At 38.7% G+C, this 26068-nt stretch overlaps 1 pseudogene across 1 annotated transcript; it reads right to left on the reverse strand.

The window, feature by feature from the left end:
• Nucleotides 1-319: 319 nt before the first annotated feature.
• Nucleotides 320-3328, reverse strand: LOC149198852 (uncharacterized; annotated as a pseudogene). Its single transcript, XR_016253738.1, has 5 exons — nt 2815-3328; nt 2633-2730; nt 2382-2447; nt 1356-1808; nt 320-670 (listed from the first exon to the last, which is right to left on the reverse strand). The product of XR_016253738.1 is annotated as an uncharacterized LOC149198852 (transcript).
• Nucleotides 3329-26068: the final 22740 nt, after the last annotated feature.

Consider the following 26068-nt stretch of genomic DNA (forward strand, 5'->3'; position numbering starts at 1 on the left):
TATACAGAATGTAACATGGATTCCAACAATGATTTGATGCAAAAAAAAAATTGGAAATAAGTATACAAAGAAAATTGCAGAGTTCAACATTTACCCATGCAAAATAAGAAACAGGTTTTGACGGTGGCTTGTTGGGTTGGTGACAGGGGTGCTAATATTGCGTTCACCGGGATTCAAGTCTGACCAACAACACGCTTGTGCTTGTGGATGCACCGGCACACACAACTGCACTAGCAGCATCCTAAAAATTACGAAAAAGGGAAAGCCAGTCACTTAAAAAATTAAGAAAAAGGGTCTCAATAATACCATGGGAATGATATTACTCCAAAAACTAAAACATCCAAACTTTGGATATAGGATGTATTCATTGCCCAGTTCATATATAACTAGATTTTAAGTCAGGTGTTAAGACCAGTGCCGTAATGCCCGTTCAATAATAGCAAATATACAAAATAAATAGATCTCCACATAATGCTCTAGTCCATATTTTGCAATAAGCTCAGAAACTGCATCTACCATCAACACCTTCCATGTAATAGCCACATAAAAAAACTACAGAGGAATAAATCAACATCAAATATGAAGTCTTTGGAACCAGCTATCCAAAAGATAAGGCAACCGCATTGACACACGCTTCTGTTTGCTTTGGTATTTGGAAAGTGTCATCTCCCTGCATAAATAACAAGATTGGGATCAAATTTTATTCAAGCAACAAAAGAAGTCATCGAAGAGGTTACTCAAAATTCAGAAACAATATTCCTCATTTTAGTGGGATGGAAGGGGCAAGGACAGTTATTTCAACAAAGCTTTTTTATAGCAAAAACAGAATTAACTTATTAAGGCAAAAACAGAATTAACATATCATAAATCATTCCTGCGCGTCAGTATGTATAGATGTAAATTAATCTTGTTTACTCGAAAATCACCCTTGTTAGAGATATTACTTGTTTAATTAAGTTGGCAAAATTCAAGCAAAGGGCGTGATCTCCCTGCATTGGAATCAAATTTATTCAAGCAAAAGAAAATCTTATAAAAGGCGAAAGTCAGAACTTATAAACAGTTTCCCTCTTTTGTTGGATGGAAGGGGCACGGTTGAATATTTCATTACTTGGTTTGGGAAAAACAGAGTCAAGGCACACCAAGATCGCAGTTTGCCAGGACAATGACGTTAGTACCAAATTCTAAATTATTCCTATGAACCTATAGATATAGCTGTAATGTAATCTTGTTTACTCGAGTATCAATCCTGTCTGAGATATTACTGATTTTACAAGATTTGAACAGTTCCACATATTATACAGTAATGCATATAAAGTCAACACATCATGTTTTCCAGCTTATACTCGGAAGCTTACCTTCTCGTCCAGCTGCTTCTCTTGGTCCCCCATAAGCTGCATCTCGTTGGTTTTGTTGGAATGAATCTCTTCGATCAATAGGTGGAGGCATCCGCTCTCCTCGTTCTCCCTGCACTGGTTCCCGTCGTTCATATGGTGTACTATATTCTTGTCGCTCTCCCTGCATTGGTTCCCTTCGTTCATATGGTAGCTTGTAATCTCGTCGCTCTCCCTGCATAGGATCTCTTCCTTCCATTGGCCTGTTATTGTCCTGCCCTTCTATTGGCCTGTAATTGCCTCCTTCCCTAGGCCTGGGTCTAAAATCTCGACGCTCTCCTTGCATATTGTCTGTGGCCCTGAAATCTCTTTGCCTGTCAAATCTCGGCCTATCATAGTTTCTCTGTCTGGGTCTCTCATTATAAGGCCTGGGTGGATTCGGATCAGGTGTAATCACCCCATTGTCATATCTATCACCTGAGTGTGAATTTTTGTCAGTAACAAAGCAACACCTTTGATATTACTTATTGAGCATACAAATAAATATATGCTGTTAAGTTGAACAAGTAGGCCATCCACCATAATGGGGCTCCATTCTGAGTGTGGTTTGCCCTGCCACACCAAAGATGAGGCTAGATGCCCTGGCTTGGCCTGTTGTTTTATACCAGCATCCTCCATTACATAACTGTTATTTCGGTATAGAACTAACTAGTTACATTTTTCCCAAAATTACATAATTCGTTGTCAAACTTCCAACATGGCCTGCCCCACCCATATGGTATGTGTCTCAAAAGGAATGAGGCTAGGTACCCTGTCTCATGCAAATAACATGTCTCAAAGAGGGGATGAGACCTGGTGCCAGTCCTGCTAAAATTTTGGTGGAATAGTTACCCCTGAGGCCTGGCACTTTCGGAAAAATAAAAATAAAAAAGTCCACAATATGCTATGCAGCCTCCTACCTCAGGCCATATTTCTTGAATCAACTGAAATTAAAAATACACCTAAAAATACACCTATGAAAAGAAAAAAATCAAAAAACTATATTCGTACCTCCAAATATACCAACCTCTGGGTCGCCATACCCATCAGGAAGCACCCAATTAACAAGAGGCTGCTCTGAAACAAAGAAAAAAAGAAAAAAACAAGTTGTCAATAAATAGAAGGGAAATTCTGCAGGAAGCATAATTTTCTTATACACTTAGAATCATTACCCCAATCTTTATAATTCGTAATGTCAACTTGAAAATAATGTTTTTCAGAATTAACCAAAGCCAAATGGACAATATTAAATGTTCATGTACCCTTCAATCTTTCTGATGTGGCTTCGTCGATATTACATTGAAATCCAGTGTACGTAGTGGTACTCAGGGCGTATATTTTCTTTTTAGCCTCTTCTACACTGTAAGACATGCAGGGGCTTGTAAGCTTAAGAAGTAAAATAGAAGAGAATGTTGTAAGAGGAATCAATCAAATACCAAAATACCTTCCGAGTACAGCAGCAAGGGTTTTAACATAGGTATCGATCATTTCCTCCCGTGTTGGCTTGGGGTCCTTTGGAAAATCCAGAGTGATGAGCCAATGCTTGCAGTCCTTTAGCTCCGTCCATGATCTGCAACGAGCTAAGATATGACGTGAAGGTGGGCATGGCCGCCCAAACCCCGATAACTGGCTGTGCCCGAATAGATGCTCCGACGATGCTCTTGCTGAGGTGAAACCAGCGAACAAGCACCTGTGAAGACAGAAGATGATGAAGTTGAAGTGGAGAATGCTTTAACAAGCCTCAGAGTACGTCTTACACCAATTGCTCGAATCGCCATGAGAGTTTCAGATAGGATTCATGTAATAACGAAGGGTTTTAGACACAGGGGTTTATAGACTGACTGTTTTAAATTATTTGGTTTAATGAATAAGGGTTTTAGGCGCCGGGGTTAATGGAATGAGCCGGGGTTTTAGAATTTTTGGTCTATGGAATAAGGGCTTGTAGGTTAAGCCCTACAAATGCTAAATCTTTTGTGGCTTTTGTTACAGGTATTCGCTATATTAGTTTTGTTTTTTCAAAGATAATGGAAATCGGTAACTAATTGGAGTTGTAATTCTCATTCGAGAGTATGTAAAATGGTTTACACATTGATACAATTGGATGTTAATCTTTTCGCCTGGTGAAAAATAATAATTTATGATTTGTTGTAAAAAAATTAATTTCCGCTGTAAAAAATAATAATTTATAATATCAAGATGCTGTGAGACATCCATACGATATATACATATATTTTTCTAAAATTCCAATATTTATTGTGAGTTATATTTATATATATATATAATTTAATTTAATTCTTTTTTAATAAGTTTAAGGGTTATATTGTCAATAGAAACATTATTATTCTTCCTACATGGGTTTAATTTTTGCATGTGATATGTTGAGCTCATAATGAGTAAGGATTATATTAATAACATTAAAAAAATAACGAAAATAAGAAAAGAACTGTGGTCAATAGTTATTACAATATAAAATAAAATTATGGTTTCATTGTAGGTGTTAGTTTGCCCCCTAACTCTTATTTAACTTAACAACCTCTTTCTTGTCCACCTATATCTCTCCACCAAGTAACAATGATCCATAGATGGTGGGCCTATAGCTTGTCTATCTTGTCAACATGGATACCAGTTATGAAATAAGGAAAATACTCTATCTCCTATTTTCATTTTTACTACAAAACAAATCTTTATTGGAAGGTTATATCTCAATCAAAATAGAGGTTTTGTATTCTTACAATCGTGTAGTTTGGAAATCCATCTTTACTTATCCATTACCATTTACAATAGTGTTCAATCAATATAGCAATAACATAAGGAGTAACTATGTGTCATGGCTTAGCTCTAAGCCACGAGCAACGGATTGAATGTAGACAAGAATGCATTTTGAAATACAATTAACAACTTGTTGAAACACAATATATTAGTTTTTGGTAACATCAGACATGTGTTCTAGTCTTTATGGTGTCTAAGAGGCTAAGGAACACAAGAGGATAATTATCTCCAAGAGCTAGAAATTATTTCTAAGGAAAATGTCTCAATTAGATTAGTTGGCGACTTATTAATTATTTTCCTAAGTCTAGCTTAGGAAAACTGGTTAATTAGATCATATTCATTGAGGAAAATTGATTTTCCTCTAGAGACTTATGGAAAAGTAACTTGATGGAATCCAAATGATCTTAGCCATCGATTGTGATTAGATTGTGACTATTGCTTTTTCAACAAGAAAGTAGAAAGAGAAAATCAATAGGGCTTTGAAGATCACTAAGGAAGTGCAATTTGTAGTGATAGCAAGGGCGCAGAGGGAGGCACTAGCAACGGGGTTTCAATAGAGAGTTTGGGAGAAGATTTATGGAGCATATTTTCTCAGTGATTTCTAGTTTCCAGTGATTGGAAGAAGATCGATTTCACCAGCAAAAAAGGAGGTTGAAATTGGTAGTGCAGAGGAGCTCGTTTCAGTAGCCAATTGCTGGAGACATCATCCAGAGGCAGATCGAGTGGGTCAAACAAGTTATTGGAGGTCGATTTTCTAGCAAATTAATTTTCTCAGAGGTAGTGTGAATTTTTCAAACGATTAGTGTGAATTCTCGGGAAGAGTGCGAGTTGCACAGGGAGGGCGTTTTCATCTACCGAGGGAGACTCTTGTGTCTCTAGATCAATTTGGTGAAGAGTATTGTTTTCCAGAGATTTGCCAGTGAGAGGTAAGTAGTTGTTGTATTTTTCAAATTGTTGAAGATTAATAGTAATAAAACCCTCACTGTGTAGAACTGGTTTTCCCCACATTGGGGTTTTCCCAATGACTATTGTCCAAATCTCGGTGTCAATAATTTTGTGTGTGCGTATTATTTCTCAGTTTCTGTATTTATTTGTGAAAATTGCAGTAGTGAATTAATCATTATTTACCAAATTAAATTTATGAAGACAAATAATCTCTAATAGATAAAAGATAAAATTTCAGTTGCTACAATTAAGGAGTTTTTTCACAATAAAAATCATCAAATCATAATGTAGCAAATAATTGTAGCCTATTATCAATCATTGTAATGGAGTTATACTTGAGTTATCGTGGGTTCTTGTTTCTCAAGAGAATGGAAAACATATATAAGGTGATCGATGTGTATATTCTCCAAAACATCGATTTTGAAGAAACATTTTCCCCCGTTGCTAGTCTAGAAGCTATCAGGATGTTTCTCGCTTATGCTTGCTCGAGAAAAATCAAGGTCTACCAAATGGATGTTAAGTCATCTTTTCTAAATGGTGAATTGGAGGAAGAAGTTTACATTAAAAAATTGAAGGTTTTCTACTCTCTGACAAAGAAGACTACATATGTAGATTAAAGAAGGTTCTATATGGTCTCAAGCAAGCTCCCAGGGCTTGGTATGCTCGTCTTAACGAATATCTACATCAACAAGGATTCAAGAAAGGAAGTGCTGACAACAATCTTTATGTGAAAGTGGATCGAGATAACCTAACAATTATCAAAGCATATGTGGATGATATAATCTTTGGAAAGAGTGATGACAGATTAAGTAAATACTTTGCCACAAAAATGCAAAGTGAGTTTGAAATATCTATGCTTGACGAACTAACATACTTTGCAAGAGTATCTTCGCCAAAAGCTTGAGATTCTCCCAAGTTTTCATTAGACTCTTTCTCTTATCTACTCGTGTAGAAAGGGGAAGTGGAGGTGTGTACAGGTCTGTAGGATGGCTGTTTGTCAGGGGGAGTTGCCCTTTTCCACTGATGTCAAAGGGGGAGAGAAGGCAGTAAAAAGAGGTGTCATGATCGCATGGGGGAGTACTTGTGTCGCCATCAATGCCAAAGGGGGAGATTGTTAATTAGTGGTTGTCATTGATGTCAACCCAAGCAACACCAGGGGCTACCCCGATCTTGCAAGGGAATTTTGACTTGAAAACTCATATTATTTTGCATAAAATATCTTCTTGGTGGATTCTATTCGTCAAGATGTTTTTGTTGATATATGGTACACCTCCCAGTTCTTCACGGTTTGAGAGTTATTTGCATTTGAAGTTAGTAACCCCAATTAGTGGGCTAAAACCCTATGGGATTGTGGCATGACACTCATAATTGGTTGTGGTCATTGAATAGTCAATAATTAATAATATATTTTTGCTACTAAAATCCCTCCAACGTTCACATATTGAGGACCCTCTCAACTCAAGACATTCATATAAATAATGACCCTCATATCCTCCTCTAGTAGGGATTTTGTGGCTTCAAACAGGTCATCGTGGAATTTTCTCTATAACTTTGTTTTTGCGAAGCTTCAAAAGATGAAATTAAAACCCATTTGAGCCTAAATCTTGATGAACCTTGTGACCAAATTTCAGATCTTGGTTCACTATGTTTTTGGGGATATGATCTGAGGAAGTTAGGGTTTTTTTAGGCTCCCGAATTCCATGTTAAATAGGTGGCGTTGAGAAAATCGTCATAACTTTCTCTCTGAGCATTGGATTCAAATTTTGTAAATAGTCACAGAAAGAGGATGGATTGTAGTTTGTTGAGTAACATGTTCAGGGCCAAAGGTCACAACAGTGACACGTGGCACTTCATACAAATTTGTTCTACTGAACTAGGCTATAATCAGGTCATCATGGGATATTGGGCATAAATCTTTATTGAATAATCCAATCTTGATCAGACTTATGGGGTTGCAAATAGGACTCAGAGGGATACCACAGGAAGAAATTTTAGACCTTGGAGATCTGAAATTACATAGATACAACAGATTCAATATCGAGCTCCTAGAAGGTAAGAAAAAGCATGCATTCAAGGATCACTGCAATAAGGACCACACATCAACAGTCAAGGGTAAGTCTCCTACAACAAGTTATGTATGATTAGTGTTTACATTTGAATATTAAGTATCATCTCTGACATATGTTTTTACAGGACAACGTAAGTATATACAGTGTCTCGGCTATATCTCTATGTCTTTATATGTCACAATTAGTTTTTCGGATGTCCTATTGTTGATACTACACATTTTATGCTACATATTCTTGATGTTACACCAAGTTTGCTAAATCTATATGATGTTGTAATTTCATGTTACTTGTCTTGTCATAATTGATAGAATGATCTCTGTTGTTGTACTTAGAACTTGGTCCATCACAAGTCTAGGGTCTCTCATCAGTTTTTATTGTATATATCTTTAGGTCGGTTTTGGATATAGTTTTGCATAGAGTCCAGGCCTATATCAAGAGTGGTAGTCTTTGTCTACTACTGCAACAAGTCAACAACAAAAGTGACAAGCACACTTCAGGTACGCACTGTAATTTTTAATTTTTATTTATTCATTATTATGCACTTACATGTGTTTTACAGGCAAAGGTAAGTTGAAGGGTATTTTGTCTTGTTTTGGGATTGGTTTCGCCACGCAAATTTTGCATGCAAGTAGAAGAAGATTCAAGTATAACTTCAAGCAAAAATTCAAGCATTGGAAGGTATAAGAGTCTCTATTGGGATGATATCATGGTTGGGTTGCACGTCATAGTGTGATTGGGTGTTTGGTCAAGATCATTGTAAATCATATTGTATCGTGGATCATTGTCCCTCGTACGATGATCCAGGCCCGGGTGTGACAAAGGACCCTTCCAAGACCTTTTACTTTCATGATGTGTTAAATTGCATTTTTAAAAGAACATAAATGAATACATGTGCATGTTGGAAAGAAGAGGAACATGACAATCATCAACACATGAAAACATAAGCCATTGATAACGGAGTTCGTCCAGGAGGGACTACGTCTCCGGGCCTCGGTGTCAAGATGGTGTAGGCTACTGCATTAAGTGTTGTCAATAGTGATGACGTACATAAGAGGTGATGTCACTATCATACAAGGAAAATTCCCTCACGAAGGAGTGGCTCCAAGATATGTTCCGTTACAGGAACTCTCAGTCAAAAAGACTCATATCAGTATGACACAAACTCATGCACGATGATCATCCCGCCAACATGGCATAAAAGGGATCTCAATGTAAACATGCATAGCGACACATGAGTATCCCATCAACATACAACAAAGGGATCTCAAACAAAACATGATGAATCATGACAACAAGTACATCACACATATGATTCCACATCACATCAAGTAGGAATCATGAAAGCAAGTACGAAACAAGATCCCACATCAAGCATCAAACAAGGATCTGTGCAGCGTAATGCATAACAAAAGAAGTACATGAACACACTTCATATACCTCACATCCAGGGGCCATCTGAAGAAGTGGATGTCAAACTGTTGAAGTTGTTTGGACCATCGATCTCATGGCATCGAATCGCATGAAAATGGTTGCTCGCACATGAATGCTGACCCCTGCACTTCACTCAAAAAAGTGGCTGGAAAATGAAATGAGCAAATGAGAAATATGAACGCACCATCAGATTTGTGGCGTCAAATAGTGCAAAATCGAATATCCAATTTTTGAATTCTGAGAAATTGAGAATCTGGGGCTCAAAGAATCTTTTAGATTCCCCCTAGATTCCTCAAATATTCCCTCCTCTGGGTCCTCTGCAAATCTGCTGCTCAAATCAAAATTCTGACTACACCACAAGATTCCTTGCGAAATTCTGAGAAAAATGAGTATGAAGTTGGCTACATTTTGACTCTGGCAAATTTCAGCCTCCAAGGAATCTAGAAGATTCCCTCAAGATTCCTCAAAGATTCTCCTCCGCTGGGAATCTGCAAATCTGCTGCTCAAAAGGCAAATCTAACATTGCCATAACGTTCCCTGTGAAAATCTGAGAAAATTGACTATAAACATGGTTATATTTTGACAAAATAATTTTTACCTCCTCAGAGAATCTTTGGGCATCAAAGAATATTCTGCCTCGAAATGCATGTCAAGGTTCTGCCTCCTCTATCTCGAAATCTGTCCCCGCTCCTAGTTCCTCCATCTACTTCATGCACTGAGAAAACTAGGTTCTTATCAAAACTTTCGGGCGGATTACCCAATGAAATGGTTGGTGCATTGCTTAAAGAATTATTCGTTGAGGAGGGGTCGGCGGATCAAATCCCGCCCCTCCCGTTTTATGACTGCATAACCATTTGAATACCATGACATGGAGGCGCATTAAATCATTGGTGGGGGTCGGGTCTGCCTTGGGCGGCCCGCCCCTTAACCTCCGTCGTATTGAATGTATTAAATGGTACATTAAAGCTTGATGGGTGGTGTTGGATTAATGGTTTGGTTTGCTCCATATATGGGGCTACCTGGTGGGGGCCAGCCCACGTGGGTCGGACGGGTTCAATCCCCGCCGACCTAACTTAATTCACGACACTTAATAAGGTGGTGGGTGTGATGTGGGTGGCGGGGGTCATGGCCTGCCACCACTTCAAATATATTAAGTTTTTTTTTTTTTTCATTTATAAAAACAATTGGTTACTTTTGGAAAATCAAAAATTGATCATAGGAGACATTTTAATGAGGCCACAATTTCACCCAGAAGTTGGCTAGAGTTGGCTGGATTTCGTCCGCTGGAATACTTCCAAATTGTGTCTCCCTTAAGTTTCCCATGTCACCCGGTCAACCTTGAAATTTGACTACCTCTAACTTTCGCATACAAGCTTGGTTTGACGAACCGTTCACACTGTTGCGATCAGGACGACGAGGTCTACGCTCTAGTCCTAGTTTGAAAACATTCTGATCACTTTGAGTTTTGAGCTTCCATAAGCCCTCTTTGTCTTGTGTGTGTCCCTGGAGCCACCTGGATCAATCCTCCCCATTGAGGAGCTTTTGGTCCTCCAAAAGCATGAAAAACAATCTGCAACTTTTATGTACCTTGTTAGCATCACAAGCGTCCTGAAAGGCCTCGCTTCCATCTCCTTCAACTTTGTTCTTCGGAGACTTAAGCAATGAGCCAACAACTTCTACTTATGAACCTGTAGTATATTGTTTTGCAAATTACATGCTTGACTTTCATGACCAACTAATGACCCAAGCATCCCACACTTGCCACGAGTTTATAACACATACTCGGTGATCAAGTTTACATTGAGATGGACACAATACCCCTGCTACGAAAACAAGGCCAACTTATCATTGTTGCTTCAATAAGTGATGGAAAACACATCATCACTGCAACACATGATTTACAAACATAAGGTCAAACACTATTGTTTTGCTTTGACAAGTGATGGAAACATGACATCACTTTCAGAGTTTAATGCAACTCAAAATGAGACTAGACATCATTGTTGTTAAACAAGTGATGGAAAACACATCATCACCTTTACATTTTAAAATGCAACAAATTATTTACAAAAGCACGACCATGACAAGACAACATATTTAGAAACCATTTTTCACTTATCAAGGTGAATGGGTCGCCTCTTTGTGGTGATTTTTCTTGTCGAACAATCGTTTCACCTGGTTCATGCACTGACACTTTGTCCTTAAGGAACTGCTTTGGATGGAGCCTCCAACAAGTGGCTCTTTGATGGCCACTTCTGTCGCAATGACTGCAATAGTATTTCTTCCTCCATATCTATTTAACCTGTTGTTGGGAGGGTCTTTCACGCCTCATCCTTTTATGTGTTTCCATTCTTTTCCAACACTTAGAAAATGTATGGTTATGTAATCCACAAAAGGTACATGTTTTTCGATTCCATGATTTACGTTCATCTTTAAAAACATGATTATAATCGAAATGAACATTCGAATGTCGAAAGTGGTTATATCTTTCCTTGTTGTCTTTGGTGTAAGTATGGCGATGAGAGCTTGCCTCAGCTCTCTCCCTGCAATGGCCACTGCCATGGGATGATGGGGATGGGTTCCCATCATTCTCTTTCCTTGACGATTTTAACAATGTCTCAGAAGAATCTGACACCTTCGAGCATTCTCCTTTGGTGTATCTCGAGCCTGCAAATTGAGGTCTCTGCACAACCTCCAAAGGTTGAGTTATGCCTTGGTTGTTAACACCGAGTTATTTTTCCTCCTCGTGCCTCATCCTTGTAAGGAGCCTCATGTTTGTCCCTATAATTGGGATCTCTACATCTCCAATAGAAATCATATTGTGTGAAGACGAAACCAAAAGGAAATCAATATCTTTTACCTCCTCTATCAATTTGGAAATAACTAATGAGGGCTGCTCATCATTTGTTGTTGGTGGTTCGCTAATTGTCGTGGCGCATTCCCCACTTCCTTTCTGACATACCCAATTCTTGTTTGACACGGTAATTCCTCTACTTTGATGGGATTGACAATGCCTTGGCCATTAATTCCCAGGCCTTTTCCTTCATACCCGATTCTCTTCAATAGTTTGGAGCCAATTCCTATGGTATGATTTTCAAAAACAGTGAAATCATCATCCGGACACATACATGAATTCAGAGAATTACATTTTACCTCACATGGGTCACGCTGCAACTTTTCCAAGGCCTCGTCCTTCGCTTGCAGCTGTCGTAGCGGACTATGTTTCTCCTCTTCCTCTTCTTGTAGATGCATCTTCAATTCAACATTATTTGTTTGAAGATTCTGGTTATTGTGCTTTAGTTCTTTCAAGGCCTCTTTTGTGGCTTGCAACTGAAGCTGCAATCGCTCCTTTCCTCTGTCTCTTTTTGTAGAGTTTCATACATTATTTCCACCCTTCTGGAAATTTTGAGCATGGTCTCGTACATCGCTTTTTCATCCTCTATCGCTGCACATTCCATTGTTCACGTCTGCAATTCACATCAACGCAAAGACCGCTCTGATACCACTTTATCCAGGCCTAGGTGTGATAAAGGACCATTCCAAGACCTTTTACTTTCGTGATGTGTTAAATTGCATTTTTAAAAGAACATAAATGAATACATGTGTGTGTTGTAAAGAAGAGGAACATGACAATCATCAACACATGAAAACATAAGCCATTGATAATAGAGTTCGTCCAGGAGGCACTGCGTCTCTGGGCCCTGGTGTCAAGATGGTGTAGGCCACTACATTAAGTGTTGTCAATAGTGATGATGTACATAAGAGGTGATGTCGCTATCATACAAGGAAAAATGCCCTCATGCAAGAGTGGCTCCAAGAGATGTCCCACTACAGGAACTCTCAGTCAAAAAGACTCCTATCAGTATGACACAAACTCATGCATGATGATCATCCCGCCAACATGGCATAAAAGGGATCTCAATGCAAACATGCATAGCGACACATGAGTATCCCATCAACATACAACAAAGGGATATCAAACAAAACATGACGAATCATGACAACAAGTACATCACACATATGATTCCACATCACATCAAGCAGGAATCAAGAAAACGAGTACGAAACAAGATCCCACATCAAGCATCAAACAGGGATCTGTGCAGCACAATGCATAACAAAATAAGTACATGAACACACTACATATACCTCAGATCTAGGGGCCATCTGAAGAAGTGGATGTCAAACTGCTGAAGCTATTCAAACCATTGATCTCATGGCATCGAATCGCATGAAAATGGTTGCTCACACATGAACGCTGACACCTACACTCCACTTAGAAAAGTGGCCAGAAAATGAAATGAGCAAATGCGAAATCTGAATGCACCATCAGATTTGTGGTGTCGAATAGTGCAAAACCGACTATCCAATTTTTGTATTCTGAGAAATTGAGAATCTGGCTCTCAAAGAATCTTTTAGATTCCCCCTAGATTCCTCAAATATTCCCTCTTTTGGGTCCTCTGCAAATTTGTTGCTCAAATCAAAATTCCAATTGCACCACCAGATTCCTTGCGGAATTCTGAGAAAAATGAGTATGAAGTTGGTTGCATTCTAACTCTGGCGAATTTCAGTGTCCAAGTAATCTAGAAGATTCCTCAAAGATTATCCTCCACTGGGAATCTGAAAATATGCTTTTCAAAAGGCGAATCTAACATCGCCATAACGTTCCTTGCAAAAATCTGAGAAAATTGACTATAAACTTGGTTATATTTTGACAAAATAATTTTTACCTCCTCAGAGAATCTTTGGGCATCAAAGAATATTTTGCCTCAAGATGCGCGTCAAGGCTCTACCTCCTCTGTCTCAAAATACGTGCCTACTCTTGGTTCCTCCATCTGCTCCGTGTACTGAGAAAACTAGGTTCTTATAAAAACTTTCGGGCAGATTACCTAATGAAATGGTTGGTGCATTGGTTAAAAATACTTATTCGTTGAGGAGGGGTCAGGGGATCAAACCTTGCCCGTCCTTTTTTATGCCTGCATAGCCGTTTGAATACCATGACAGGGAGGCACATTAAATCATTGGTGGGGGTCGAGTCCGCCTTGGGCGGCCCGCCCCTTAACCTCCGCCGTATTGAATGTATTAAATGGCACATTAAAGCTTGATGGGTGGCGTTGGATCAATGGTTTGGTTTGCTCCGTATATGGGGCTGGCCCACGTGGGTCGGGCAGGTTCAATCCCCGCTGGCCTCACTTAATTCACGACACTTAATAAGGTGGTGGGTGTGATGTGGGTGGCGGGGGTCATGGCCCGCCACCACTTCAAATATTAATTTTTTTTTTTTAATTCCCATTTATAAAAACAATTGGTCACTTTTGGAAAATTCAAAAATGGACCGTAGGAGACATTTTAATGAGGCCACAATTTCGCCTAGAAGTTGGTCAGAGTTGGTTGGATTTCGTCTGCCGGAAAACTTCCAAATTGTCTCCCTTAAGCTTGCCAAGTCACCCGATCAACCTTGAACTTTGAATGCCTCTAACTTTCACATACAAGCTCAGTCTGACGAACCGTTCATACCGTTATGATCAGGACGACAAGGTATACACTTTGGTTCTAGTTTGAAAACATTCTGATCACTTTCATTTTTGAGCTTCCATAAGCCGTCTTTGTCTTGTGTATGTCCCTGGAGCCACCTGGATCATACGGGAGTCCACACTTTTGTATTTATTTTTTGTCTCTATAGGGTGGCAGGGAGGTGCTAGGCTGGTGCATGAAGTCGCCTACAGACTGGAGCCTGTGAACACTTCAGGGGGGTAGGTTGGTCTAAGATGTTGTGGCATCCATTCAATTGACTATTGAAGAAACCAGGGAATTGGGGCGTCCTTATAGTGGGAGCTGGAGAAGAATGTTTTTCTAGAATTCTAGGAAGTTGTTGCTTTCATTTTAGTTGGGGCTGAAGATTAAAGAATTTATTAGAAAATTATTCGGTGGTTTTTGACCCGGAGGGGGTTTTCCACCTAAAATTCTTGTGTCTATTGTGTTCTTTTATTTACTGTTATTACTGCATAAACATTGATAATAATTGAAGATTAACTAATGCTCTGAAAAGTTTTAAAAGTGCTAATTGCTAAGGAATATTGATTCACCACCCCTCTTAGTATTTCCAACAATATTGTTGACCTGCAATACCAACTTGATCATTTCCTTCCAAGGACTATAGTTGGACAACCCCTCCAACCTGTCCTCATACTAGAGACCTTATTGCAACTTCAATATTGTAGTGAGCCCTTCACTTGCAATGTGACCAACTCCCTCTCACGTTGTACTTTGTTGCGCACAACTCTGATTTACTTACTTCCAAAGTAGCTCAAACATGCTTTGATACCATGTTGAATTTCCATGACCTTGGGTGTAGGTTAGAGTCTTAAAATTCTCACACAACCAAACCAAGAATATCAACCATAAACTACTTTGCACAGTGGAAATATAAAGCAGTAAATCACATATGCACAAATATACATGATTTTTAACAAAATTGTACAATATGTACAATCCCAATCTTCGTTATGTTAACCCAAATCTGAATAATAGAATAGTCTATGGTATACAAGATACATTGACAAACTTTGATGCAACTTCGATGCTGTATCTTGTCCTATTGGTCCTTTGCTCATGTACTGCTCACTATTAGTGCCTTAGTTCGTCAAGGTCACTACACATTGAGACTCCAAGAGGGCTTCCACCTAAAAATGCTACAAGTACACAGGCTCATCAAACTACTCTCTAGGGTGGCCAATACCTGAGCTCCAATCAACCTTCTAGTAGCCTCTTTCATCCATCAAAGAGCTACTCATAAGGCTCCAAATGTCATCCAATCACGCACCAACAATGTCCTTCTTGTCTACTGCTCTAGGTCTACTTTGGGTAGCCAACACACTGCCTTCCAATCAGATCTATGGCACCCAATCACGTCACTACAATATCTACTTCAATGAAGACACATGATCACCCAATCTTGTCTTCAAATTGTCTCCCATAGGTTGCAAGGTAAATTGATCCAAATTTGTTCAATATTTGACCCAATACACCTCTCAAAAATGTTGTTTTCCACTGCTTGCACTTGTTTTCACTGTACCACTGGTTAGGGCACACAATGCTTCCCTCCACCCACACACAGTCAACAATACAAGCCTATTAAGGTTGCAGTCTTCTGAGAAGAGACTCCTCCACACCTACGCTACCCCAATCTAGGCTTGACACTTCAACGCTGCCCTTGGAAACATCCCAGTTGTTGGCTATGGCCTACGGCCTAGCACAACAGTTGTTGTAGGCCTTTGGCCTCGTCCAAAATCTGTCCAAACAACCCTTATCCAACAATGGATTTGTCCTTAGCTCCTCATCCCACACAACATTGTAATCTGGCCCTAAAACACACTTGAAACAACTCTGTTTTAACCCTAAAACACATCCGTTGCACCTACAACAACTCGACCTTCTCCCATGTTGTTCCTAGAGCAGATTTACCATGTTGTCCCAAGTCTCCTTGGCCTCCTAATCTGGCTGCGACTTCCCCTAGAATTTCAGAGCTCCTTTGGAGGTGTATTGCCACACTTGGATGCTTAAACAATGATCTTTCACCTCTATTTATATCCTAAATGAGGGGCTCCAACGAATCTTGAAGAGACACATCTATAGGGATTGTTTATACCAAGCCTACATGACTTGACAACCAATAATTACCTTGTCAACTTCAAAAATTCATTTCTCTCTAAAGACAACATGGAATTGGATGATTCTCGATGCGTTGGAACGATCTCGCCGAGTACTATCATCCCCATCCATCACATGTCGATTTCTCATCATGGTTTTGGCCCAAATCACGATGGGTGAAAAACCCCACACTTTGCCCTCCAAACCCTAAACCCTAGGGCTTGGAGTACCTCCCAAGCTACACAATCAACAGATTCAACATCATATATTTTTAATATAGGATTTGATCCATCTCCAAATTGATACAATGATTCTTGCATCATGCAATTGTTCTCTTGTCTTAAAGGCACATCACATAATCTTTGGGAATGAAATATATCAACATACTAAATTTTATCTAATTTAATATCACCATAAGAATTTGCACTAGCAACCTTGACTAGTTTTTGTAATTATAGTGAGCCTCCTAGGCATGCACCTTCTCTAAGGAAGTTATCTCTCTTTGCTTAGCCCAATTGTGTCTGCCAAAGTTCTAAGTGACCAGCGAGTCCCCCAATGTGCTAAGTGACCAGTGAATCCCCAAGTTAGCCAAGTATCCAACTCGTTGAAAGACAATTTATTGTTAGATAAGGCTCTTTTTTTCCTAGCCCATCCCTCTCATGCATGGAGCCAAGTAGCGAATTCACTGAAAGACAATTTATTGTTAGATAAGACTCTTTTTGTCCTAGCCCATCCTTCCCATGCATGTAGCACCTTCATGATATCTAATGGGTATTTGTAATTGAAATCAAAGCTACGATCTAAACCACTAAGAGTTGAAATGGTGGGATTTTTTATGGTATTAGTAGGATATGGAGGTGGGTGTTACCTTATATTCATGGAGGCTACTTGAGTGAGTGGATTAGTGAATTGGTATCCCATATATTCTTCTATTTGATCAATTGGATCATATTGTTCCTTCTTAAATACTCGAAGATTAAGAATTTGTTCTTTTATTTATGTCCAATTTTGTTGTAGTGTAGATAGAATCTTTTGTGCTTTGGCTACTTTTGCCCGCTTTCTTATGAATTCTAGATACTCTACTTCATTATTAGTTTCTTCTTCAACGTTTACAACTTTAAGAATTAAGTTAGTAGAACCAAATCTTTCTATCCAATTTTTCTAGGATCATGCTGATCATCTTTATACATAAAAGGAGGAGGAGAAGGAAGAATCACTTGGTATTTTATTTTGTTTACAACAACGATTTTAAACAAGCATGTAAAGGCCATGATATATGTTCTATAATTACTACATGAATTTGTTTTTTTTCCTTTTTCTTTTTTGCATTTCTTCATGAGTAGTAGAGATATGTTCTTTCATAGTTAATATATCTCTAGCTATGTTGTCTATATTGTTGGAAGACAAGATAATTCATAATTACAATAATTCAATTTTTTTCCTCCATCAAAATATTTTCCTTTTGTTTCTTTTTGTAGGAAAGGAATTACATCTCAACTAACATATTCTGATTAGACATGGTAAGCTAAGTGTTATTTGGGGATAGTCCTTTTATTAATAGTTTCCTAAGATTGATACTAGATTCCGTTTCCTTTTTGAGTGATGGCATAATATTTTATCATGGGTTGGGGACTTAACCCCTCAAAGATTGGCGTAGCTTATGTTGAATATATATGGATATATGTTAATTTTGATAAATATATATGCATTCACTGATACTATGAAGATAAACCATTTTCTACATATAAATGGTTCATTAGTTATGGGAGAAGATGCGTTATTTCACAATCTCTTTTTTTCTTTATGAAATTTGTTATATGAATGTATTTATAATAATAATAAAAATAATAAATAGTTAAATGGATATATTTTGAAATAATTTTATGATTTTAAAATCTTATTTTTAAAAATTTTAAAATATTTGTGAATATTTCAAAATAATATTTACTTAAAGAAAAGTAGTAGAGGCACTCTCTATGAAATAGATGTTGTAATGTCTTGTCCTAAATATTTTGACTCAGGAAAATTACATAAAAAATAAATTTAAATAAATTAAAAAAATAAAATTAATAATGCAGAAACATTTTTACTTGGGTAAAAAAATAGTGTGAAAATAAAAATAACTTCATGGTATGAGAACTCATGGTAATTACCTATGGTATTCATGTGGAATATAACCTATTTAAAGGGGGAATTTAAACCAACCTAGATCGATCGTAACTCTGGATCTATCAAACGCCTAGAAGGATCAAATCTTTTGAGATACAAACCTTTTTTAAAGTGAAAAGAAATTTGATCCCTCTGAAGACTTACTAGATTAAAATGGATTTAGACTAGTAATAAATAAAATCATATAAAATTCTAAATAGAAAAAAGTTTAAAATACCTTAAAGCCAAATTTAAATTATATAACTTTAAAAATAATAATAACTAAATTAGGGGAGGGTCGCCAATACATGTGCGCCCTCCCCGCCACGTCACTTTACCACGCGTCAACCCACATGGAGCCGGTACGACACCTGTCCACCGTGGAGCTCCATGTGTGGGCTATCACCTCGCTGCATAAAAATCCGACTTCGCGCCATTTCAACGATTGGTCTGGGCTCATTTCTACGATGTTCCATTTTCCCTTTGTCTTTCTGCTCGGGGCCAGTTGTTGGGCGAAGCCCCCCGCCGAAGATGGCACCGGACGGCCCTATAACCTGCGCGCATAGTGGTTTATTCGTGTGCTGGGGGAATGCTTTGTTCGGTTGGCAGGGTTTGTGTACCTGTGCGCAGTGTCGTTTATTCGTGTGCTGGTGCGAAGGTTTGATGGAGTTTTATGGTTTCTGGTTGGGACAACGGTTCTGCTTTTTTTGTGCTTTTCCGCCTGGATTTCTTGGTCGTTCTGGAATGCAAGTTGTTTAACATGGAATGCCGGTTGTTTAGCATTTCTCTGGTGGTGGTCTTATTCGGCGATTTTGTTGTTTGGGGAGGAGTCGGTCGCCATTCTACCGAGCTTGAGGTAACATAGGATTTTTCTGTTTTGCGCTGCTGTTTTTGTTGTTTTTCTGATCTCTAATGGCTTTTTTCTTCCTGTTGCAAGTGTGGAAAAGGACGTTGCAGGTGTGGAGAAGGTCTGGCGAGCTCTGGGGAAGGTGGGGGAGGTCGGCGACCATCCATAGCCTGTAACCGGTAGGATTTTTATCCTACCAGCTATTACTCTGTGTTTTTCAACACAAGCAACTCTAACAGGATATTTTGTGAACTTTCTATGGCATTTTATGGCATTTTTTTGAGCATTTTTTTTGAGGGTTTAGGGTTTTAGGCATTCTATGGCATTCTATGTTATTTTTGTTGTTTTAGCCTGTAATTTTTTTGAGCATTTTTTTCAGGGTTTAGGGTTTTAGGCATTCTATGGCATTCTATGGGTTTAGGGTTTTAGGCATTCTATGGCATTCTATGTTATTTTAGCTGTTTTAGACTGTAATTTTTGCTGCCCCGTGCCCTCGGCCATCCCGTGCCCTCGGCCGTCCCATGCCATTCTCGGCATTCTATGGCATTCTATGCTATTTGTGTTGTTTTAGCCTGTAATTTTTGCTGCCCCGTGCCCTCGGCCGTCCCGTGCCATTCTCGGCGGAGGGCTTCGCCCCACAGCCGGCCCCGAGCAGAAAGACAAAGGGAAAATGGAACATCGCAGAAATGAGCCCAGACCAACCCTCGAAACTCTCTGTAGCTGCTGTCAATTGACTTGCATAGCCGGCCCCGAGCAGAAAGACAAAGGGAAAATGGAACATCGCATAAATGATCCCAGACCAACCCTCGAAACGCTCTGTAGCTGCTCTCAATTGATTTGCATAGCTGGCCCCGAGCAGAAAGACAAAGGGAAAATGGAACATCGCAGAAATGAGCCCAGACCAACCCTCGAAACTCTCTGTAGCTGCTCTCAATTGCCTTGTTACTGTGTTTGCTTTATAGATAAAAACACTGCATTTTTATTGTCCCTGCTATTGTATCTTTTTCATTGAATTCAGGATTTCATTCCATGTAGATATGACTACTTTTGTTCATTTTAGCAAGTTTAGTTTTTTAACTATTTCTCTGGTTTGGTTGGCTCTAGCATCATAACCTGACCAGGAAATTTTTGCTCACATAACCTGAGTATTGTTTGTACTTTATAGAGTAGTTGTAGTATCATACTTTATTTCCAGCAATTCTTCTCGCACTTAACTGCAACTGTTATATTTCCTTTACTGCAACTTTCAAGATCAATTGTTCTAACTCTAATAGTTTTTGAACTGTTTCTCTGGTTTGGTTGGCTCTAGCATCATAACCTGGCCAGGAAAATTTTGCTAACATAACCTGAGTTATTCTTGCATGTTAACGTTTGTGTTTTTATGGTTTGTACATTTGAAGCGAGCAGGAGGTGTTTCTAATTGCGAGTGTAGACCTCTATTCAGTGTTAAGTGATTGTGGACTTGCGTAGTATCATACTTTATTTCCAGCAATTCTTCTCGCACTTAACTGCAACTGTTATATTTCCTTTACTGCAACTTTCAAGATCAATTGTTCTAACTCTAATAGTTTTTGAACTGTTTCTCTAGTTTGGTTGGCTCTAGCATCATAACCTGGCCAGGAAACTTTTGCTAACATAACCTGAGTTATTCTTGCATGTTAACGTTTGTGTTTTTATGGTTTGTACATTTGAAGCGAGCAGGAGGTGTTTCTAATTGCGAGTGTAGACCTCTATTCAGTGTTAAGTGATTGTGGACTTGCATAGTATCATACTTTATTTCCAGCAATTCTTCTCGCACTTAACTGCAACTGTTATATTTCCTTTACTGCAACTTTCAAGATCAATTGTTCTAACTCTAATAGTTTTTGAACTGTTTCTCTGGTTTGGTTGGCTCTAGCATCATAACCTGGCCAGGAAAATTTTGCTAACATAACCTGAGTTATTCTTGCATGTTAACGTTTGTGTTTTTATGGTTTGTACATTTGAAGCGAGAAGGAGGTGTTTCTAATTGCGAGTGTAGACCTCTATTCAGTGTTAAGTGATTGTGGACTTGCGTAGTATCATACTTTATTTCCAACAATTCTTCTCGCACTTAACTGCAACTGTTATATTTCCTTTACTGCAACTTTCAAGATCAATTGTTCTAACTCTAATAGTTTTTGAACTGTTTCTCTAGTTTGGTTGGCTCTAGCATCATAACCTGGCCAGGAAACTTTTGCTAACATAACCTGAGTTATTCTTGCATGTTAACGTTTGTGTTTTTATGGTTTGTACATTTGAAGCGAGCAGGAGGTGTTTCTAATTGCGAGTGTAGACCTCTATTCAGTGTTAAGTGATTGTGGACTTGCATAGTATCATACTTTATTTCCAGCAATTCTTCTCGCACTTAACTGCAACTGTTATATTTCCTTTACTGCAACTTTCAAGATCAATTGTTCTAACTCTAATAGTTTTTGAACTGTTTCTCTGGTTTGGTTGGCTCTAGCATCATAACCTGGCCAGGAAACTTTTGCTAACATAACCTGAGTTATTCTTGCATGTTAACGTTTGTGTTTTTATGGTTTGTACATTTGAAGCGAGCAGGAGGTGTTTCTAATTGCGAGTGTAGACCTCTATTCAGTGTTAAGTGATTGTGGACTTGCCCAGCACTGTCATCACATGATAACTGTTTTTGTTTCTAATAAAATTTATATGCTAAATATGTTCGATCTAACCCCTTATTGTTATGACTCTCGCCTCTGCTTACTTGGTGTGACTCTCACCATTGTTGTGACTTATAGCACATGGTTATTGCTACAACTTGCTCAATACTGTTGTTGCAACTCTAAGAAGGCTGTTGTAACTTTGCGTCAATTATAACAATTCATTAGTTAACCAAACAATTGTCATATGTGAATCACTCATATTGTCAAACAATTGATCTACTCATGAAGGAAAATGAAAAAGGTGAATAGGTGCTTAGAAAAGAATTAATGACTAAGCCACAATTCGTCATATAGCTGATTAGGTTACTGTGCACCCAAATTTCTCTATCTTTTGGAAAGTTGATGTAACAAGATGGAACAATATGATTCTCATAGTTGTTCATCAACTGATTTGATTAATTTAGATACTTCCATCATTTTTACTGACACATATAAAAACACATGCTCTCTATAAGTTGGGCAGTAGTAAAAAAATAGGCTAGCTAGGTGATTGATAAAAATCATAACTATGTTCTTTATTGTATTTCTAGTTTCCAGCAATGTAAAGTTCTTATTCATTCTAATTCAATCAATAACATGCTAAGTATAGAGTTCCTTACTACTAGTGCCTCGTACATTAGAAGCGAGCAGGAGGTGTTTCTAATTGTGAGTGTAGACTTCTATTCAGTGTTAAGTGATTGTAAACTTGCCCAGCACTGTCATCACATTATAACGGTCCACTTATTGGAGCCATAAGTGAGTTTAGAGCTTTGTACAGTGCGCACAGAATAACTTATAGAAATAGTTTTATCATAATTAATATTTTACAGAAAGACATATTCCATTGAAAATTTCTTATCAACACACAGTTAGGTTGCCACAAGAAATCACTACTAGGTTGTAAGCCAAAATGTTGTTGTGCCAAGAAAAAGATACAATCCATCCAAAATCCACATCATAATGTGGTTAGAACCAAAAACATATGACACCCCTATTCTTTATGGCCTTGAGAATCTTGAGTGCCAAAACTCCCCGAGTTACCTTCTTGAGCCAGGTAGGTTGGCCTACCAGTCAAGGGCTGATTAGGAAATGGTTGATTGTTGCCATATGATTGATTCCAATTTGCAGCTTCCAACCATGGAGGCATTGAGTACCCATACCTCACATTTGCACTACTAACCCCTGCATTAAGTGGAGGTGTGTAATGAGCATACAGAGAATTGACACCAGCTCTGGTAGGAACAAGGCAAGTGGGTAAACCCTCGGTTTGATAGTGGGGCACTTGAATGTTTATGAGATCTTGGAATAATGGTGTATTATCTGCAATGGAGTCCAATGAGTTTGAAATAATCCTAGTTTCATCAACTATTCTTGTATCGTTGATCATCCCTTGTTCCTTTTCAAGCATTTGTTGTGCCTTTCGTTTTTCCTTTTCCTGTCTTGCCATTTGCTTTTGTTGGTCCTTAACTTGCCTTGCTTTATCTCTTTCAATCCTTTCTTCTACTCGTTGTTGTGCTGCAACAATCCTTGCTGCCTTCTTCTCCTTGACCATATCCTTCTTTTTCTATTTTAATTCTTACATTTCAAGTTTCTTTTTTTCTGACTCAACTAACAGGTTTATATAGTCCTCTGAGGTGAGTAGCTGTGAGCTTCGGCCCAGACGAAGACTACCCGGTGCACCTTTCTTTTTTCTCATTGATACTCTCTCTACTGGTAGCTTTAGGAACCGTCCAAGTGTCTTCTCCACCCCTCCCACCTGCATGTCATTGCTTGGTACTTCCCTTTCAGTATCTGTTGGAACTGATTGAACCATATCATTATCTTCATTTGATGCCTCATTATGTCCTTCATCTTCTTCCATTGATCTATTGTCCACAAAAAAATGAACAATTTCACTGTTCAATTCTGCTGGTTGTGAGGGCATGTTCATGCTTTCTTCATTGGTTGCTGAGACACTATGTGCATTCATATTGATCATTGCTTCTGCTAGCCATGAAGGTGGGGTTACTTGGCTTGGCAATGTCAATTGGTCATTGTCAACTGCATGTTCAACAATATCATTAGCAATATCAGCAACAGGAATTTGATGTTCTTGAGTTGGTGGAACAATCTCCATGTTACTAGGAATTTGTTCATTGTTATATTGTGTTTCACATACAGTTTCATCATCTTCAGCATATAACTGTCCTTGAGACAGGGAAATCATATTACCAGCTGCAACAACATCATCTTGGTCATCTACTTCTTGCACTTCAACACATGTTTGGACATTCCCTTCTTCTGGACCATCCACATGAAACGCTTGGCTACAACCAGTATCTTGCATAAGAGCATCATAGTTCAGTGGCCAGATTCCTGTCCTCCTAAAGCCAGCCTTGATATTTGATGGTGTCAAAGCCCTTTTAAAAGCTTTACTTGCAAGCTCTGCTAGCTCAAGCCTTTTCACCTCAACCCCTGGATTCTTTGCCATCCATGCAGCACGCTCCGACCTGAAATAGTTCTTGAAAGGGCCAAACACACTAACATCAAGGGGTTGCAGCCTATGAGTGGTATGAGCGGGCAATGTCAACAGGTCGATGCCTAAATTGTTTGCTTCCTCAATTGTTTGTACATCCATGTGGCTCCCATGGCCATCTAATATCAAAAGGTGTCTGTTATTAGGCGAGACGCCACCTGGTACCGATGCAGCAAAGTGAAAAAGCCAACTTAGAAACAGTTCTTTAGTCATCCATGCATGGGGATGTGCAGCCATGCATGCACCTGGTTCACAGTTCTGTATATAGTTTTTCAGTTGATTTTTACCTTTGAATAGATAAAATCTTGGGATTGAAGTACCAATTGCATTAACACAACATAAAATAGTTATCCACTCCCTGCTCTTGGGCAAAATCTTTGGCACATTTCGGCTCCCTCTCTTGACAATTACCCGCATGCCACAATTCCTCCCTGCCTGTAAACCTGTTTCATCACAGTTCCATATATGGTCTGCTCCATAAGAATGTTTATCATAAGCACTAGAAAGTGTGTCATAGAATTTTTGCACAACTGCAGGGCGCAAATTTAATGCTCTGTCTCTGTCAAGGCCCTCAGCAGTACGCAATACAAGTTCTGGATGCCTTTTTTTAAACCCAAACCACCATGTTTTACCAGGAAACCCATCTTTGAATGGGTTTGGCCTCCCTTGACAGATTTGAGCAACTGTTGATTTGAGTTGTATCAACTCTAGCCCATGTCCCAGTTGGGCCATCTCTTTACACCACTCAACCACCTCGGCCTCCTCATCCTCAGTCATAACTGTAAGAGGCCCTCTACGTTTTGTATGAGTCAGTCCATTTATCCAATAATGTATTGATGAGGGAGGAATACCATGTTTTTTTGCAGATGCCCGAACTGAGTATCCATTAAACTCTATGTCGTCAATTGCAACTAACATTTGTTCTTTTTTCCATCCTCTTATAGCACTGATCTTTTTAGTTGAGCTTGCCCCTTGGACTGTTGTTGATGGTGGTTCTGTGGCTGATGGTGTGTTAACATCAGCAGCTGTCACATGGTCATCTTCAACAATGTTCCCTGGTGCATTGCCAACATCGACATCAGCTGGCCTGTCATCATCAGACGATGTGCATCGCAGCTGCGCACCCCTTGTCACTCTCCTGCCACTTCTCCTTGTACGAGCAGAGTAACTTCCTTTTGCCATAGATGCAACAACCTGTAAAATTATTGCATGCATTTAGACATTAGAATATATGTTAAATTATGCTTTATTACTTCTGCAAAAATTACTTTTCCTCTATTACAGGAAATTATCAACATGTATGTTGCATTTAGACATTTGAATATATGTCAAATTATGCGTTTTTAATTCTGCAAAAATACTTTTCCTCTATTACAGGAAATTGTCAACATGTATGTCACTGTTTTCATAATGAGAGCAAATGTTTCACTTTCGTAGGGAAGTGTCAAGATATGCGTATACATTAGGATACAGAGCTTGTTACATTAGGATATGCGTATACAATGATTACAGTCTATCCATATGTATTACCTTAGGAAATGCGTGTACAGTGATTACAGTCTATCCATATGTATTGATTATGTATTACATTAGGATATGCGTATACAGTGATTACAGTCTATTCATATGTATTGATTATG

This window comes from Pinus tabuliformis, chromosome 2_1, assembly GCF_031772625.1.
Source record: "Pinus tabuliformis cultivar Carrire ecotype Pingquan chromosome 2_1, CPIR1, whole genome shotgun sequence".
Taxonomy (NCBI): domain Eukaryota; kingdom Viridiplantae; phylum Streptophyta; class Pinopsida; order Pinales; family Pinaceae; genus Pinus; species Pinus tabuliformis.